The sequence below is a fragment of the Cupressus sempervirens genome, chromosome 4 (genome assembly GCF_028749045.1).
Source record: "Cupressus sempervirens isolate cs-2001-9-10 chromosome 4, ASM2874904v1, whole genome shotgun sequence".
Taxonomy (NCBI): Eukaryota; Viridiplantae; Streptophyta; class Pinopsida; order Cupressales; family Cupressaceae; genus Cupressus; species Cupressus sempervirens.
The window spans coordinates 657,605,563-657,626,805 of NC_143121.1; positions in this window are offsets into that span (position 1 = coordinate 657,605,563).

The following is a 21,243-nucleotide window of genomic DNA, read 5'->3' on the forward strand; positions in this document are numbered from 1 at the left end:
TTGATATTTTTTTGATAGGTTGCTTATATTTTTTCTTTTTAAAACAATTATTAACAACATGACCATCTTTTCCACAATAAGTACAATGAGGTTTGGAATTTGGATGATTATTATTATTATTATAGTTGGAATTATTATTATTGTTATTATGATTATTGTTATTATCATTATATTTGACATTAGATTTATTATTTGAATCATTAGACTTGTTATTATTATGATTATGATTATTATGATGATTATTTTTATTATTTGAATGAAAGTCTTGAATTCCTAGACATAAATGCATGTTCACTTGATTTAAGAGTACCAAACTGAATTAACTTAGCTTCTTCCTATCTCAATTATTTTTGAAAAATAGCATAAGTCAATTGAGCAATTAAATTTAACTTGTGTCACCTTTTATAAAGAAACGAGATATCAAAATGTGACAGTTCAACATTGATGACAAAAAAATGGAATATGTGTTTATAATATGAAGATGATGTAAACTAATGAAATGTGTAGAATTGGATGAATTTTATGCTTATAATTTTTATAATTTTTTAAAGTAAGAATTTATTCATTTTATTTTATTTTGAAGTGCTTTTTTTAACTGTAAAAAATATATAGTGTAGTTCCCATCAAACAATATATGCAAATTATCTCTCTTTTTTTGTTGTAATTTGAAAATATCATATAGATGGCATGTATAGCTAGTGAACAAAAAAAGAAATAATTATTTTTTATGTATATTTTCTTTGTTATAAGTACTCAAGTTCAACCTTATCAAAATCCAACAGTTTTTTCCTCTTGCTAGAACTTCCCTATCAAATCTATACCTTCTTGAAAAAAAACTACATATTCGTGAAGAGGATTCTCTCCTCTAGAGATAAAATATAATTTTTTTAATTTTATTTTTATACGATTTACTATTTTTTTTCCTATTTTGAGGGAGCATCTTCTAAAATGTTGAAATATCGACTTATAATATTTTGAGATTATAACATATTATAACTAATCAAAACACTCAAAAATTTATATAATGATGATATTGAATTTGAGATCTATAAAAGGGTATTTTTAGGTTTTGAAAAAAAATTGAGTTTTGATAGAGAAATGAGATTTGACGAAAACAGGTTTTTGTATCATAATCGGTGACACAGATCTGTGCTTTTATCTAGTAGAAATTGTAAGTTGAGCATGTATATTAGTTATAAACTATTGAAACTGTCTAGGAAGACACTTTTTAAGAATAATATGAATCAAAAAAATTTCAGGTAACTAAACACCTAAAATAACTAAATGAGTTTTAATAGCATCAAATTTTAACAAAAAATCATCTAGAATTTTAAAATCTATATACATGAGTTCTTCAAGTTGATTCTGCAACTGTATTTTGCAGGATTCATCTACACTGTCATAAGTGGTTTGCAAAATTGTCCAAGCTTCATGAGCTTTGGAACACTTTGCAATTAATACATATAATGTAAGGCCCCTTCCCTAGTACCTTAGTTATCTTAATAGCATGCATATGGTTAGGCCTAGGAGGAATAAAGGAGATAAGATGTTATGTGCTATCACTTGTGACTTCAGGATAGACTATTACCACACACCTTATGAAAGAATGATGGTATGAAGGTCTTGGAATCCAAGTATGCCTTGATTTATAATGAACCTAAAATCTTATTGAGACTGATGTATATTGTAGTCATTATTGTGCTAAGTATCATGTTCAAATTTCATTAGGTTGATAAGCTAAGACCTTATGGAATAAAGACTTGAGGTGTCATAACTTAGAAAACTATGTTGGTGGGTTTCTGGTATTTGATAATCTATTACAATAATTAAATTAGATGGCCAGTATGGAAAGATGAATTGACAACCACTCTTGGGAATAATATTAATAGTCATAAGATAAAACTATTACCAAATTTTGTATAATAGTCTACATAGAAGAACTTGATATGATGTAATGTGATGAGTCAATTAGGTGGATACCTTGGTATTTATGATGAAAGATTTTACGAATCAATAAAATATAATATATTTATTCTATGATTGGATCCTAAAACTATGTGACATGGCTGTGACATGACATAATTGATAAACTTTATAATTATCTCATAATAACAACATCATATTGACAATAACCAGTTGATATTAGTTGAGATGTTTTCATTTGATGATTCTGAACTAAAATATGTAGTTGGAACTGATTTTCAATGTTGACTAATTTAATAGTATAGATCCAGCATTTCATCACTATGATAGGAAAAAAAATTTGATTAGATATTAATGTTGATATGCAGATTTTGATATTTTAACATTTTGAATGTTTATATTGAGATGATCAAGTAAAGGAATTCTATTGAATTAGGTTAATATGGATTATGTAACATTTAAATTATTATACATTTATGATATGTATTTTATATGACCTTCTTGGACTACTGATGCTCAACTTTAGTGTGTAGGAAGTGGAACCATGGAAATTTTTGGGGGAAACAAGTCCAAACCTATGTGGACACAGTTTAGCCAAGACAAATCTATGGAAGGTTCACAAGCCTTATTGTGATGTATTTTATTTTGTAAATGTAAGTTTTCTTGTATGAAGAAATGTTTAATAATAAAGATGCATTAGGGACATGCCATGGTGACATGGAATGTGCTTTTATGTGTCACTTGACATTTGTGGATTTTGTGTCCAATGACATGTCATCTAGGGTTTTGGGTCATGGTGGCATATTACCCTTGCTAATGTGTAAGTAAACCCACTTGAGAAGGAGTAGGATGGGTCACAATCAAATGAAATTCGAACTTGGACTTGGCTAGGGTTTTGAGGCATCATTAGGTGGTCCCAAAGTGTCTTTTATGTGAAATTGAGCTACCCATGTGATAGTATAACATGTTAGGGACCTAATTTTGACCATGATAGTGACTAGATAGCTCAGCGGCCCCTTTACCCATGCATTCTTCCTTAAATTCGAAAAAAAACTTGTGACATGTATTTTCTCCCATGTTTTCACTAAGTCAAATATAGAAAACTTAGAGGGATACAAGTTTGCAAGAGGAAGTGACTTGATGTCTTTGCTAAATTAGTTAGTGGGAAGAACTTATTAGAGAGTCTTGGTCAAATTAGTGGGTTGTTCACCCAATCTCTAAGTTTAGAGATATTTAGGGTTTGGAGGAGGACTATAGGAGGTCTACAACAACTTTCTTTGCCCTTAGCTTGGACCAAGGTTAGTGTTTTCAAATAATGATCATTTCCATCCTTTTTGTACTACATAATGAATCTACAAGTATGGAGAAATATTTTATGGGTTAATGCAATGTGTTGTGAATCTTGTATTGTAGATTTGGGCACTGTTTTTTGATGTTTCTGAATGTGTATTGTGTTCATGTAGTTTCCTTTGTTTACTTTCTTGATCTTTTTGTTTTGATTTGAATGTCAAGTATTGATATGGGTGTGAGGGCTTCACTCACCCTTTGGAAAGGGAAGAGAAGTCCAGGATAAAGGGATTAGTTGGGTTTGAAATAAAGTTGAGAACCTTAGAGTATGGGCTCCATTGTATGCTATATTCATTCATATCTTGCTTTGGGGGTGACAAGGGAAAGATTGAGTAGAAAACAAGTTAATGGAATATGGAGGAAGCCCTGAAAGGGCATGGAATTTTGTTGAGCTGAAAAAAGCCTTGAAAGGGCATGAAATTTTTTTATTGCAAGTATGGTATGATATGGCAAGTCTCCATTTTGAAAGCACACCTTCACCCTATATTCAGGGTTCCAATGGTGAATCTATATGCAAGCCATGGGATGGAATTTTTTTTGTGTTATTCAATGTGTTGCATGAATTGACAAGAGATGTGTGTGTATCATGTTTGGACTTGTTTCCCCTGCTCAATGGGTGGCTTCATAGAAGCCGAGGATAGGAGGTGAGCCTCCATGGTTCCTAGTTTGTGTGTGTGCATAGGTTTTGTGAACATGGATTTTTTGAAGATATTATAGTTTCACCCTTGACAAAGTTGAAAAAACAAATGTGTAAAGAGAGACCATTGTTCCATGCCATCTCAAATGTGTTTTGATATCAATTCTCTATTTTTCTTTCATTATGATGTAAAAGAGATTTTTTTATCATTGTATATTGTTGAAATTTTGTAAGGAAAGGTTAAGAAAATTGTATGTAGTTACTTGCAAGGAATATTCATTGTAAGTTTTTGACACTATGTGATTGGATGTAATAGGGAGAAAATTATGAAACCAAACCCTCTTTCTTTTGATGTTTTATAAATGATTTGTTAGGAACATTGCATAGTTGATGTGTACAAGATTTCTTCTGATATAGTTGATTTAATATGGGTCATTGCATTGAAAAAATTATAGGTTGTGCATTTAATATAATGAAAAAAATTTATTAACTCATTGTATATGCATGAACATTAGTTCATTTGAATTCCAAGTTCTAATATATCCTTAGGTGAGGTAGATGCTATAGCAATATACAATCTACAAATTTGAAATAATTAAGGAAGTCAAATCAAGTCATTATCAACTCCTAGACATGATCTCCTAAAATGAGAAAGAAGAGAAATACATAAAGCTTGTTGAGAAAACCTCTTGTAGCTACACTTTACATTCCCTAGAAAATGTATGAGAAGGTGAAAATTCATCCATGCCTAATACAGAGTAATAAAATATTAAGAGGAATATACCCTAGAATCTTGCACATTAAATATTAATAGAATAACATACATCAAATATTAAGGGAAGGAACTTTAACAACATCAAATATCCATTTTATAAGCATTGAAAATGGAGACTCAAGTGAGTAATGTGACTTTCATGTCACCATCATGCCAATAAAAAGACCACTATATAAAAATTAAAACACTTAATTAAGATATGTCAGGTTAGCCCCTTAGATTTTATAAACTCTTAGAAAAGAATCCCCCTACATAGATAAAATTTAAACACAAAAGAAAACAATATAAATTAATAATAATAAAATAAAACCAACTACAAACATGGAGGTAAGGGCCAAAAGTAAGCACCTATCCTACAAGGAAAAATGAAGAAGACAAGGCTAAAAAATATGTAACCCATCTCCCTAGGCACTCCATGTCTCGATTTATGCATGAAAAAGTATGATGGTTTGTGGTCTTAGTCTCACTTTGGTTAGAACACTTCCTCCTAGGCGTTCCCATCAATGGGATGACCCAACACACTTCCCTAGGATACTGGGTGCTTTTTGGGGAAAGTGCAAATTTAGTTTGTTCAAGAGTTAGGTAGAAAGGGTTAAATGGGACAAAGGAAATGTTATGCCAACTTGTAATAAGCACTTGGCTTAGGGATTAGGAGATGGTAATAACTTTGACCATGTTTATTATATTTTACTAATGGTATGGTTGGTAAAGGGGGAAGTAGTAATGGGTAGGTAATTGTTATGTTAGGTTATAGAAGTAAGTAAAAGTATTTTGGGGATTCTATTATTTGGTAAAGATAATTTATGTTGGATGGGGTATGTGTATGTTTAAGTTAGGGGTAAAAGTTGGGACATAGAGATTTTCTAAACATTGGGCTTAAGCCATTAAAGTTGGGATTAGGTGGTAATTAAATTATAAGGTAGGTTATTAAATAGAATTATTAGGATATTTAGGAAGGCTCTTATTAAATATGATGAATAGAATGTTAGGGTGTGAGAGCTACGATAGTAGTTAGTAGGATATAGGTAAATTAGTAGGCATTAGTGTCTTAAAACTGTAATGCCCTGCAAAGGGATCCAGAAGAATTAACCTAAAATTTTACTAAGTTTGCCAAACAATTTGTTTTTTAAACATGAAAGATAAACCATTCACATAAAACACATAATAGTGGAAGCAATAACATGTAATCATCTAAAAGTATACATAACAGGTTACATTCCTTAAGGATCACAAGACTTTGAGTCACATTTAATCTAACTAGTACTAAGTCTAACAACTAGCACATCCACATGAAAGAATAATTTAAGAAGTTCAATGTCTATAATATACATTCATTTTCAAATGCCTATTCAGAATCCTCAATCATCCACTATACATGTCATAGGGTATGGAAGCCTTAAAATAAAAAACATATGTAGAAATAAAGATACATAATCCTCATCGAATCTATGATACAAGTGCAATAAAGTAAATGAAACTATTAACATACATGATACATCCATCCATCAATAAAGATATAACAACCATCGTAAAAGATAACCATCCATCATAAAACACAACTAATCTAAGTGCATGGTTCCTTCCAACCACCAATAGCATCATTAGACCATTGTGGGCCCTAGCCATCCCTCCACGCGTAACATCCCAAGTCACCAAGGAGATCATCAGTATTATCATAGTAGGAATGTCACTCCTAAGACATACTACAACATATGCATAAAGAAAGCTAACATGCTACAACATACGCATAAGGAAAACTAACATGCAAGGAATAAAGCATAAGATGATCCTACAAATTAGATAACATCATCTATCACATGCTTATCATCAATATAAAGAAACATACTAGTAAATAACATCCATCATAAAATCCAAGAACTGAATGAAGGTAAATACCAACAAAGAATGCTCCAGCCATGGTGTCTATGAATAGATCTCAAATGGTAAGAGTGAAAAAGCACTACCACCTAATCATATGGAACCTAAATGGTCCACTCCCACCGTGCTAAGGAGATAGTCTCAAGTCCCAAACATGATATTAAACCACACAACACAAGTACTCTCTAGGTCTAGGAATCCTAAAAGTATACTATCTCAAAGGTTCCAACATAAAGGGTCAACACCTATACTCAGAGGCACAACAAAGATATGTAGGAAACCTACTATGTAAGTAGGAAAGTGACATCACACGAATCATGCTAGAGTTACCCTAGTAGTCTTTCAATAGACTTTTGCCCCCTAGTGATCCCTATGCGGCCACTAGTATCCTCTTGTACTGACGAGGCATACTACGAAATGTAAGGTCACAACCAAGCGTTCTCTCTACTCTCATCCTAGTTTTTACTAGCACTCGAGGCATGGATGAGAACATACAATTATCTTATTAGGTTCATTTTAATCCCCATTTAGTGTAAATATTTTCACTTATTAAATAACTTACAATGAGTTACCCTTGCAGCCACTTAGGGCCTTGGCCCCCATTGCAAGCCACTTCCTAACACTACAAGTAGATAACCTACCCTAGGCTCAAGAAATCACAAATCACAAAATCACCACAGTCCTATACAAGCGACCGAAAAAATACCAAAAGATAATCCACAATAAGAACATCAAATCTCCATGAGCAACTGAAAAACATCCATTGATAATCATGATCACAATAGTTCTCTATTGGAAACTGAAGGTATCAATGATAAATCACAAATATCCATCGGTTCTTGACGAGGAACTGAAAAGTATCCCAAAATAAACCACAATATCCATATCAATGATAAATCACAATATCCATTCGTTTTGAATGAGCAACCAAAAACCATCTCAAATAAATAATACTGGTCGAAGACTCCAAAATGGTCAAGTCAAAAATATGTCACAACATGACATCATCAAGAATAATTCAACACTTCAGTCCCATCAAGGCAACTGGAAAGTAATCCAAGTACAACTGATTGATGACTCAAAAATGGTTAAGTCAAGTGTCTCATGTACATACATCTTAACTTCACATAGGAGGAGTGATATGCATCAACGAACAATGAATATAATCATCTCATAGAGCACACCATCACATTACCATGGTTGGGTTTTAAAAAGATCGAGATCAAATAACATCAACATGCCATCACACTCACATAACCCCCGAGCCTCTGGTAACAACCTAAGACTAGTCAAAGCTAAGACAAACACCAAAACCCCAAAACACATATAGCATAGAGAAACAAGATACAAACACATGTTTTGGTTAGCTTTTGCAATCACATGATTAAGCCAAATATGAGGTTTCCAATTTTTTTTCAATTATATTTCAAGAATATAAGATTCTTCTACAAGTCAACCCATTTATCTCTTTGAATAAAACATAGAATTATCCTTACATTATCTTAAAACAATTTTCTAAAATAATCAAAAGATAATTTTTATTCATTTATTAAAAATATTAAACCAATTCCCATTGACTTTTAATAAAATGGTTGCATTATTTACTAAAATCAATGTTACTAATAATTAAATGAAACTCCCTTAATTCCAAGAGCATCTCCCATTATTCAAATCATAAGAATAATACTTATCAACTTTCAAATAATTAGTTTACAATCTCCTTAAAACACTTCAAGGACAATCATTTATTTAAAATAATCTTCATTGATTTTAGGTAAAATCAATCTTATTAATAGTTCAATTATTTAATTCCACTAAGTATTTATTAATTTATCTCTTTTCTTTTAATTTTCCCTCATTTAAAAATTCATTTACTAAAATTGACTAATAATTAGTTACACTTATTTCTACTATTAACTAATCTTAATTAAATTTAATTTAATTAGATTAGTTAATAAATCATATAAAACTAATTCATAATAATAAGATTCTATTTTAATTCAAACCCAACCCGAATCAATTTCCAAATCTTGATTCTACTAGGGAAGACTGCAATAATATTTTTTAATTCCCATAACTAGATGAAACAATATGCATGCCCGAATTCCAAATTACAAAATTGAAGATTCATTCATAGAGAATTATTTAGACACACGTAATAGACACGATGAAGACAGGAAGAGAAAGAGTTTAATAAAATATGCGAAATAATCATGAGTGCCTACCTGAACACTGATGCTAATTCACTATGCCTCAGAAAATTGTAGAGAAGCTCCTCCTCTTAGAACCTTCTCCTTTTCGAAAATTCCTTCCTTCTCCAACATTTGCAATTTCTCCAAGAACTAAACCCCTATGAGTGACTAGAAGTGCTTGTAGAAGCATATAAAGATGTAGAATCATATGAGCTTGTGGAAGCCTATGAGATTGTCGAAGCATATGAGGATGTCCATACACACTAGGAGAGCCTTTATATAAAGGCTTCTAAGATGCATCTAGAATGTGTCTAGAAAGAACTAGGAGATAAGCATGACAACCAACCACATAACTTCCATGATAAAAGGATAAACATGATGAGGTGTCTAAAATGTTGTAGACACCATGTGCTCAAATAATGCGCTAACTCCTAAGTGTAGACAACATGTGCATAATTAGAGTGCAAACTCCTATGTGAATAAATATTAAAATAATACACATTAATTTATTTAAAATTCACTTGACTAGTTTAAAATTAATTTATTAATTTTAAATCTCATGCACTCAATTTATTAAAACCACTTGTTTTATCTTAATATATTTTAATCACATGCATGCATCACGTGATCTAGAATCTTTTAATAATTTAATATCTTTTCGACTCTTAAATTTATTTCCGAAACTTTAATTGATAAAACATTTATTAACTTAAATAGTAATATTATTTATCATTTATTTAAAAATGAACTCTAAATATATTATTATTAAATTAAATAAATATTATCATATTCCAAATCTAAACTTATAACTTTTATCTCCAAATTTAGTTCTTCTTATTTAATTAATTTTCCAATTAATTAAATAAAATAGAATATTAAAATATCATAATAATTTTCCATTAAATTAAATCGTTAATTAGATTTAATTAATAGAAAATACACCAAAGACTCATAAAATAAAATATGAAAATCCATCATAGAAAAACACATACAAAATCAAACCAAAAGGATTAATATCATGAATTACGTCATCCAACGTATTTGAAGGGTACTCAACTCAGATACTTGTCCTAATTTTCAATTAGAACAAATGGCTTAAAGGGTTGGGATTTGGACTTGAGAATTTATCTCCCCTCTCTTACCATTGAGATAATGCGATAGGGTACGCTTATCCTAGCAATTCAGGGAAGTCGATACCTGGTACCTGCAACCTACATAAAACCCATGCATGTACAAGCACAATATATACTAAGCTAAACAGGCAATGGCAGGAAGTGGTGCATCATATAGATCTCGACTAGCAGGTAACTACGACTCCTTTCCTTAACCATATTAGAAATGCCATACGAAAAGAAAAAAAACACGCACACCATACACATGCAAGTATATGGTAAGTATACATAAGAAAACACATATGATAATAAATCATCTTACTAATAATCATTAATAACTGCAAACACTATAATAATCATCATACATACATGAAATATAAAGTACCAAGTAATCTCATCATATATCAACTAAATCTGAAACAATATCCAATAATATCAAAATAATGTCACTAATAATCATCAACATAAAACTTTTTAAAAAGAGTTTGGCCACAATAGAAAAATACGAACTAGGGCAGGCACTATTTAAAAAATATATAAATTAATTGGTTTTTACTGAATAGATTGAAATTAGGATTTATTTAGTAATTATAAATTAATTATTTTATATATAGATGTTCATGGATTGGTAAGTACCTGTATTAGTAAATAAGTGATGGTTCCTAGTTAGAAACATAAACTTATTATTTGGAGGAATAAGCTATGAGTCGTAATTTGTAATCAAATTTTTACATTACCTTAATTATTTTCATTAAATGGTATGTTTTTAGATAATAACAAAGGATTAATAAACCATAAAACATCATATAATTTGAAGAATGAATAAATGATAAATTTAAGGCATGCCATATAAATTGGGAATGATTGAAATACCAATTAAACCTAAAGCTTTTTCATTTTTTATTTTTTAGGCATCTTTTTCATCTGGAGTAGTAGTTGTACTAGGCTCAACAGAAATATGAGTTGCAATATCCAACATGTGCTTAAAATGAAAAATGAATGAAATGTGAGTTTTCAATGAATGATAGTTTGAACTCTTAAGCTTAATTTTTGGAATTAGAGTTGACCTAATTATTTATTAACAAAAATAAAATCTTAATTTTAAAAAAAATATTAAAAAATGAGCCCCCTTTTAGTAATATGTATAAATTTTTTATGTTAAATAAAACTACTTTATTGCTACTTAAAAGTTTATTAAAAAAACTTTTTTTTAAAATGTATATTGAATATGAAAAAAAAAATTTAGTGTTATTTATCACGGCTTATAATATTAAAAAAAAATATTAAAAAACTATTGATCAAATAACCAAAAAAATAGAAAGACCCCAAAAGGAAAATTATAAGTATTATTTTTAGAATGTTAAAAAAATTGATGTTCGAAGGAAAGATACAGGTAAATGGTTGAAAGCAATTACATAAGCCTTAAAAAAATTATATTTAAAGACTTTGAACGGAGCAAAAGAAATAAACAATTATATGAAGTGTAGATTTTGTTTGGAGAACTAAACAACAATAAGAATAGCAATAATTACGGAAGCTTATAAAAACAAGAGCTATAGGGCAGCATAGTTCCTGCCAGGTGCAGGAAAAGCATGTTGATTGATTTAAGTTGAAAAGTTTATCAAATTAGAAATTATGAAGTACAATAACGTAACCATTTTTTTTCTAAATACTCAAATGTTTGGATGAGTCAACTAATTGTTGATCATGTAGGATAAAAACTTCACAGTCCCCTATTTAAAGGTAGGCTCCAGCGCTTCTTTAATGAATAAATTGAATTATTCTCAATCAATGAGACTGTTTTCCTCAAAAATTTGTCCTATCATAGGTAAAACAAAATACATGAAATTATGTGCGAGCCTGACTGTCCAAGAAAGCCACAGTGGGCTTGATTTTTCAATTTTTCAATTTGATTGGTTAGATTTAAAAATATTAATTAGCGACAAATGTCTTTTCCCTTTCGTAATCAAAGGTTAAGTGAGGCTGGTTAAGTGAGGCTCCAAGAACCAAGCTCTTGTCTTGAATTGTGGCATGTTTAGTTAAGTAATTCCCTTGCTGGACAATAATAAATATAGATTACAGATCAAATTTAAATTTTAAAAGTTCTTATTATGGAATTCAAATCTGATGGTTGTGTTGTGGGTCTACTCCTGCAATAGTCTAGTCAGTTCATTTGCCAAAAATACTAGTCCTCTACATTATAATTTGATATAAATTGATTTTCAACTCTCATGGTGCAACCTCTACATTATAATTATAATTTGATATGAATTGATTTTCAACTCTCATGGTGCAACCTCTACATTATTATAATTTGATATGAATTGATTTTCAACTCTCATGGTGCAACAAAAAAATTGAATAGCATAGCAATTTTGATAATTTAAGGACTGAGTTCAAGTGTACGAGACAAAATGCACATACTCCCATTTGACATCATGGGGCAGCCTACTCATACTGCAATATCAATAATTTGAGATGCCTAATTCTACTAAAACACTATACTTGAACCAGAATGCTATTGTTAAGTTAGTTTTACAAATTAAACCTTTCACAATCTTCATGGGATGCAGTTTAAAAAAACCATTGAAAAAGTCATTTTGTTTCTAACATAGTTCACAATCATCTGTAGCTTTAGAAAATGTCCAAATAGAAAATTAATGCTAGAAAACACCAATATTGAGGTTATCTCTCAATTACTAAGGATAAAACTACAGGAGTATACTGCTTTATTTGGTCACTATGGACTCAAGCGTACTCAAAATAAAGAAAATGTTGAGTGAAACATCAAGCAAGTGAAACAAACCAGTCAAAAGTATGTAAATGAATATAAAAATCTCATTAATTTTCAAGAGGTAATCTACTACGGTGAATCGTGAGTTTCACTAAGAGGGCTTTGTTCTGAAAGTTAAAATCATACTCACTTTTTCCTGCATTTTCTTGTCAGTTTTATAGAGCAAATGTTAAACTATGTTTCCTCACTGTTGCTTGCATCAGATTTAATTGTATTTTATCATTTTTAAAATCTACAATCCTCGTGATAAGCAACCTCTAAAAATGTTGCCCAACAACCGTGGTTTAAGTACATATCTTAGGGAGCTTACTTCCACTGACACGGGTTCTAGTTTTCCCAAACCTGCCACCTGCTAAAAAATTGTACTAAATATCCCACAAGCAAAAAGTACTTGTTCATTTCATCAATTCAAGCTCACTTTTCCATTCATTGTATTACCAATATGTGTCTTTAATCACAGTTTTTAAACATGCACTTGTTTTTCTCTCATATACAACTTATTTGCTCTTGGTCATTAGGATGGTTTCACATCAGCCAGAAGACAACGTGCTATTTGCTATCAATCACTATCCATTTTAAAATGACAATTCCACATGTTCTCTTCTATGACGAGACAACAGCCCCAATACTTGGCTGTACATGTCGTGAATTTTTTAGAATTCGAAACAAACCCACCCAAAATTATTAAGGTCAAATGTGATATTTGGAAGCTGTTTTGTAATGATTCCGGTAGTTTATTAACCTATTGACCACCAGATACCTCTCAACAAGCTTTCTCTTACTCATTTCAACTGTCTAATATGCCGCAGGATTTAAAAACGACAAAGAAATGAAGTTGAAAAAATAGAGACTCATCTTAGCATCCAAATTCAAGAGGCCGGATTACAAAATTTACAGTTATTTTTCTTATTCCTTCACCAAGATGTCTGAGGCATGAAGTATCCGAAACATTTGAACAAATCTATAAAAGCAGCTGATCTCAATTAATGCAATGGTTGTAGAATAAGCAGATATAAAATTTGTAGAGAAAGGCTTAGGAGCTAAAAGCAGATTCCAGACAGGTCTTTCAAGAAAACAAAAAAAAACACGTGCACAAGTTATCCATGCCATTGATCAAATGCCCACAACAGAAGGGTTTGAATAGGAATTTTTCATGTGAGATTATATACATACCCACAAAATTTATTAAAATGACATTAATAATAAACATTGTGAAGCGAAAGACTAATTGGAATCGAGAGAGCATTTACAGATATACTCTTCTGTCACATGTTTTTGCTTTCAACAACCTCACACAGAATCCTCAAATTCATAGCAGAAGTTAGGTCACAAATTCTTAAATGATGAAAACAAAGTAATCTGTTCAATTTCAGAAATTCAACACTGCACAATGAAATGATGCGTGGAGCCATAGAGCAATACCTGACGAATGTCTTGTATTATTGTAGGATATGATCTCTGTAGTCTCTGAGTCTCGGCGAAGAGGACTATAGACAAATATGGTTATTTTTAACAAATCTATCCCATGAGCAACTGCTTAAAGAAAATGAGTTGTAGATTAAAAAAATTCAACTCATTCTATTTATTTACTGTGGGTGAATGACGGAACCTGCACACCTCAACAAATGGCTAAGCACATGGTGGCTCAGCTGCATGCAAACCCGCCAACTGTAGATGCTGTCTGCAAAAATGCAAACCCCAACACCTCCTTGACTTGGATAGTCACTCCTTTTTGTGCATAGAAACCTGTGCAGGCCTCCAAGCTGGCCAAAATATGTGTGACAGCGTTCATATGACAGAGAGAACCGATAAAAATCGATCATCTTTTAATAAGATAAATAGCATGTAAATATAACAACATTAAAATGAAGAGATGTTATTGGCTGGGAAGGAAAATATTAATGAAGGTTTAAGTTTTAGCCTTGGCAAAGGAACTAATAATGATAATATCCGTTTGAAATAGTATATAACATGTACGGTGGATTCAATCTTTCAATTAAAGATTCTAATTGCATTGCGGTCTTTGTAAAACTGTATTAAATAAAATATAATATAAAACATAAACTTCATTCAATATAAATAAGAGATGACAGTGTAATACATTGAACCTTCCTTGAAATAAATGGAAACCAATTCAATAGACCAGAAAAGTGAAGAACATAATGAAAACAAAAGAAGGAATCTATTAATCAAATGACAGTTATTTCTTCAAAGTGTCCACAACTTCTACACCAGCATTGCAACTTCTACACGATCATCTTTGTTTCCATTCTCAATCAAATGGTAATAATTTGTTAAAAGCATCTACAAGTACATCAACACTGAGATTTCTCCCCAAATCTACATATTTGATTATTTTATTCTGAAAACATGTTTTAAACATTTTTTTTAATCATAAACATTATAGTTAGGTTTATATTACATGAGTGCTAGAGATTTAAAGTTGATCCACAATTAAAGGAGATGATTTTGTTGTCACAAATTGCTCAACTCCATATGCAATTGTGGGAAACCTCATAGTTTTACAAGCAATATAGGAAAAATTAAATATTGTCTAATATATAATTTTCTATTCTTATTTAACAAAATCATAATATTTAAAGAGTAATACATAAAACAATTAAATCTACAAACTGAATATAGCATAGAAATACAATCTCAATAGCTAAAATATTCACTCTAAATGTCAAACTTAATTATTTGAGATCTTACAAACCTATCAAGATAAGACACACATTCTTTAAAATTGAAATTTCACTCTAACGAATTAAAACATAACTCCTCACAAACTAAAACTTTAATATAACCTGTTAAACAATACCCAAGAAACTATCATAACTAAACCAATAAGACTACCTAAAATGATAAAATGCACGAAGCCTCTTGAACAATGCACACCCAGAAATAAATTTTGAGTGATAAAACATTGAATGAAAGGAACCCAAATAATTTTTGAATAGCCAATATAAAAGATCAAATCCTCAATTTGAACAAAATAGAGAAAGGCAATACAATGGTATTGTAAATGTTCTTAATATATCATACAAAGGAACTCACTTCATTGTAATTTCAGACATGTTAATTTCAAAGAAGGTCACTTGCTTCACTTATTAGATTATTCCTTGATTTATTACATTTTACAAAGGTATTACATGGGAAAAACAAATCCATAATTGGAATCTTCATTTAAATTATATTTTGGCATCATTAATGACAAAGTCTAAAAATCAACTAAAATGGGTATATGTTTTGGCTATTTAGTCAATATCATACCTTTACTGCATAAGTGATGCAATGTATTGTAGTTGTTTTTGGTAAGGAACATACTAGGTTATTTTGAGCCTAATACCAGGTTGTACAAGATAGAGACCAAGCCTAACGAATAGCTAAAAGCTATGTTTAGTTGGGTTAATCTTAGCTCTGAACCAACTTCAACATAATCACTAGGACTCCCTCCACATTAGACTCTGTAGGACTAAGGTGGGCAAACCTTAGGGATTGATATGACTGATTCTATGATATTTTTGTCTTCAAAACTATCCCTTATAGCAGAAAGTGGTCAATGTTATTCTATGATTCATGAATAAATTCCTTATCACAATAGCTAAACTATAACTAAGAAGATATTGCAAACAAGTAACGATAGAAAGTTTTAATTCTTCATTACATAAAATAATAAATTGATCGTTTGATTGTTATGCATGTTCTACAACTATATAAATCATCAATTCACAACTAAACTTATGTGACCAGTGTCTTATCCATTGTTATTATAGCTTCAAAACTAAGAACTCGGACCTACTTAATCAAATTGTAATTAAATTCCTAAACAATGAGTTCTAAATTTCATTCTTATGATATCCTTTCCATAAACCCTAAAGCTTACCACTTGCAGAAGGCAATTACTTAATTCTTTGAATTAAAAACAATTAGTAAGGCATACAAAATTCATCTAAAATGAATTAAATGGAAAGAAACTTGTACATTTCAATCTCAAGATCATAGATGTATAAGGACAGAGAGAAAACTTGAAGACACAGATGTACATGATTTCCTTTTTTTATTGATTTCCTTTAGAAATAAATGCAATACTAATAAAACTTGAAATACAACTTAGAACTTGACAACTGATACTTGGTGTTCAATGTGTTCTCAAGTATACAAAACTAATTACATTCATATAATTACAAAAAACTTGGATGGACTATAAAAAAATATAAAATAGGAAAATCTCTTACTCCACATCTTGGGTTTTTTTCTTTACATTTATCTTTACCTACCTTTAATAAAATATCATATGATACTAATAAAGTATTGCATGATATTGATGATTGCAAGGAAGATAAAGTACAAAAAAAAGCAGAAATGGAAGACAAAAATCTAGATAGAGAGGTAAAACCAAGAGGTCCTACCCCACAGTGAGGGAAAAAAATGTACATTAGAATTGTGCACCTCCCTAAACCCTTTTATCCAAGGATTTCATGAGTTGGAAAGCTTGAATGGTGGCTTATATCTCCCTAGTAATGGAGTGAAAAGGTGTGTGCATAAGCATAGAAAGAGCTCTTAGATGAGCCTTAGAGATGCAACTCTTAATAGTAAACCATAAAAGAGAAGATTCCTTAGACAAGAGAAAGATTGCAAATGTCAAAGAACTCTACAACATGCAATGTAAGAAATGAAGCTATGCTAGAATGAAATGCACAATGTAACTAAACAAAGAAAAATGAGAGTGTCAAAACCATTTTAATCAAGCTAACTGATTGCAAAAGGAAACTAAGCTATTGTAAATGTATCTAAACTAGAATCATAATGAAAGAATGAGAAACAAAGATAGAAATTCTCCACAAATGCTCCAACAGCTTATAAGTAAACTTGCAACATACCACTAGCTCAAAAATGAGATCCTTAGAGAGGGAAAGAGCTCTCTTTTGAAGGTTCACAAATGTTTGAGATCAAGATCATGAAATAAGGGATCAAGGGCAGGGGTTAAGTTTTGGCATGATCCATGTGCAAGATCAAGACAACGAATGAGAGAGAGTTGCCCTTTCATGTGAGATAAGGTCTTTTCTTTTAATTTGTGAAAAAAAAGGATTTATGTGTGCACATTGAGTGGGTTAGACTAATACGGTCTTTTATTTAATTAAAAGGGGACATGCTCTTTTAATTAAATATGAACATAGGATATGATAGTCAAACTATAGGCTAAAATCAAATAAATTGATTTTTAGAAATTTAGCCTAGGTAAATGATTAAATAATTTAGCCAAAATGTTGAGAAGGGGGATTATAGTCTAGTTAACCATATTTAGGTGATTACACGTATAAGTTGACACCTCAAAAAATTGAAGAAGTAGCAAGGAAAGTACAAGAAATACTTAACAATGGTTTGATTAGTAAGAGCATTAGTCCTTGTCCAATTCCCACAATTTTGACACCTAAGAAATGAGGAACTTGGAGGTTGTGTACTAATTCAAGAGCAATAAATAGAATCAATATTAGGTATAGGTTCTCCATACTGAGGATTGAAGACCTTATGGATTGTTTAGGGGGTGAAAGGTACTTCACAAAGATTGACCTTAAAAGTGGCTATTACCAAAAAATAATCAAGGAGGGAGATGAATGAAAAATTGTTTTTAAAACTAAGGAGGGGTTATATGAGTGAATTTTTATGTCATTTGTGCTAACCAATGAACCTAGAACCTTCATGGGGTCGATAAAGGAGTTCTTGAAAGAACACATAGATAAGTTTGGTTGTTTACTTGAATGACATATTGATTTTTAGTAAAACCAAAGAAGATCACATTAAGCACTTAGAAATTGTGTTGAGAAAGTTACATGATGAAAAACTCACCATTAAGTTGGATAAGTTTAAATTCATGAAGGAGGAGTTGGTTTATCTTATTTTTTTAATCTCATATGAATTATTTTAGACCGTTCTCCTTCAAGGTTAACTTCATTCACAATTTTCATCCCAAAATATTTGTGTCACCTTCGATTTTGTCTTCTAGTCCCAAACTATTCACAATTTTTAAGTATATGAGATTTTAAGAATATTTGAGTGCACTATATATGTAAGTATAATCAGGATGCTCTATTATCCCTACTCTAATACCATGTTAAAATTATCAAAATTAAATTTAAAGTGAATGAACTTAAATTCTGATGCACATATATTCCTATTTAAATTTTTGTAAGTGATATGATTGTGAGGCTATAATACATGCACGCGCACGCGCGCGCGCATGCACACACACACACACACACACACACACACACACACACACACACACACACACACACACACACACACACACACACACATGTATATGTGTGTGTGTGTGTGTGTGGAGTTTTATTTAGATATATTATGATATCTATTAATAATTGACTAAGATCAACTTAATTATGCATAGAGAAAAATTACTACAATAATCACTAAAGATGTTTGTATCATTTGTTAGCTCTAGATTATTGTAGACTTCTTGTGTGTATAGGTATTGCAATAGGGATCCACTTCCCTAATGGGGAGTGACTCCACCATGGTGTCACATCTCATCAAGTATGTGGCTCCTAATGGGATGAAATATGCATTACACAAACATATATTTATAGTTTCAATAATTATTTTTTATTGTGATTGAACTAACTCATCAACAACTACAAATTTTAAAATTTGTAGAAGAACTGGACATACAAGCCACAAGAAAATAATCAAATATATAATTCATAGTTCAGCTAGTGTAAACATGATCTTTCAATTTAATTTAAATAATATTCTATATTTTTTTACTATATCTAAAATTGCAATTCAGCACAAAGTATCCTTGATTAAAAACATTAAAATCAACTAGAAATTAGTAAATTCAATCATACTTCTATTAGTTTAAATATGATTTTTTTTTCAAATTAATTCTAGTATTAGTAAAAATTTAAATTCATCTACCTCATACTAATGATATTTATAATTGAACATTTAATTGTATTATAATTATCTATTTGTAGTTTGATTAAAATCTTCGATAAAAATAATAATAGAACTTTTGAGCATGTGACAAATTATTTTTTATCTATATATTGTGGACACCTTTTTTGGATTTATATAATAGATTACTAATGTATTTTAAATATAAATTATTTTTATAATTATTTCATACTTAAGTTTCATTTTATTAAAAGTTCAGTTTAGATTAATTGATTAAACTATTGAATTAGGTAGGAACTAAATTTTTTAATTATTAAAGTAGAGATTCAAAACTACATTTACTAAGAATTTCAATTTAACTATTCAAATAAAAATAGTCCTTGACATCTATAAAAAATATTATTTTCTTATTGCAATTTCTTATTATCTCTTCATTATTTTCTTATTGCATAAAAAAAATTATTTTCTTATTGCAATTGCTTATTATATGTTGTTAAGTGTTGCATTGTTTTAAGGTACAATTAAGAAACATTAGTATGGATCTTTGAAACATAAATATCATAGCTAATATTGAATTTAGTAGTTTAAAAGTAATGAATCATGAATTTAACATTTTTCAAAAATTACTTGATTAAATTTTGAATTCTACAATAACAAATATTTTTGTCATCAAATATGGTTGATATATTTGAAATTGATGATAACAGATTTTTTTATTTGTCAAAATATAGTACAACTTATTTCTAAAGATTTTAATCTATCTTCTTCATCTTTTCTCTTTGTAAGTTGTTTGCCCTTCTTTATTTTTTTCATATCAATCATATATAAAGGGTTGCATTATTCTGAGTCCTTCAAAAGACTTTACATGAGATATGGCAACAAATACCATTCATGCTCTTTTGGTCGGTCCTATATGAATAGTAGGTTTTTCAAGTGTCAAACCTTGTGATTTGTGTATTATCAAGGCCTGAGCCAGTCTTAGTGGTATTTGTACTATATAACCTCTTTGTCTTGCACTAATAGGAACTATTTGTGGATTTTTATCATCAAATGTTAATCTAGAACAACTATCATACTTAACCATTACATACACTGGTAGTTCTAGTGGTATGCTTCCAGGTTTGTAGACAATATTTTGAATATAACCTAAAGCACCATTTATAATACCTACTTCTATCTAAAAATTTGATGTTAACATCACTCTCACATTCTTACTGATCAATAATTCCATGTCAAGCTCATCATGAAAACTTCCCTCAAATAAATTATTAAATTTCCAACTTTTGTGGCAATACTACATGCAAAGAGTTGTTTAAGACTATATAATTTCTATTTGTTATGATTTTGAAAATTATCATTTGTAGATAATAAATGAATATTTTTTTAAAAATCTTCATTGATCTATGTAGAAATGTTTATTTTTGTTCTTGACATTAGCAATTTTTAGTCATCAATTCTAGGTTTTGCTTCTCAGATGTTTGTTAGTAGTAGATGAAATTGATTTTTTTAATATCTTCACCAACGTCTCTAAATACTTTTTCTAAGGTTACTGCGGTTATGATTTTTTCCATAATATCTTTTCTTGACTATTTCCTGCATATTTTGGCCTCTCTCTTACTCAAGGAAATTGACCCAGGTCTCCAACTAAAATTAGAGTAATTCCT